Raw genomic sequence first — 628 nt, forward strand, 5'->3', positions numbered from 1 at the left:
GAGTAAACTGGACCAGACACTATAGACTAAACTATAGACTAAACTATAGAGTAAACTGGACCAGACACTATAGACTAAACTATAGACTAAACTATAGAGTAAACTGGACCAGACACTATAGACTAAACTATAGACTAAACTATAGAGTACACTGGACCAGACACTATAGACTAAACTAGTATAAACTGGACCAGACACTATAGACTAAACTAGTATAAACTGGACCAGACACTATAGACTAAACTAGTATAAACTGGACCAGACACTATAGAGAACACTAGTATAAACTGGACCAGACACTATAGACTAAACTATAGAATAAACTGGACCAGACACTATAGAGAACACAAGTATAAACTGGACCAGACACTATAGAGTAAACTAGTATAAACTGGACCAGACACTATAGAGAACGCTATAGTATAAACTGGACCAGACACTATAGAGTACACTAGTATAAACTGGACCAGACACTATAGAGTACACTAGTATAAACTGGACCAGACACTATAGAGAACACTATAGTATAAACTGGACCAGACACTATAGAGTACACTAGTATAAACTGGACCAGACACTATAGAGAACACTAGTATAAACTGGACCAGACACTATAGAGAACACTAGT

The sequence above is a fragment of the Borostomias antarcticus genome, assembly GCF_949987555.1.
Source record: "Borostomias antarcticus genome assembly, contig: scaffold_158, whole genome shotgun sequence".
Taxonomy (NCBI): domain Eukaryota; kingdom Metazoa; phylum Chordata; class Actinopteri; order Stomiiformes; family Stomiidae; genus Borostomias; species Borostomias antarcticus.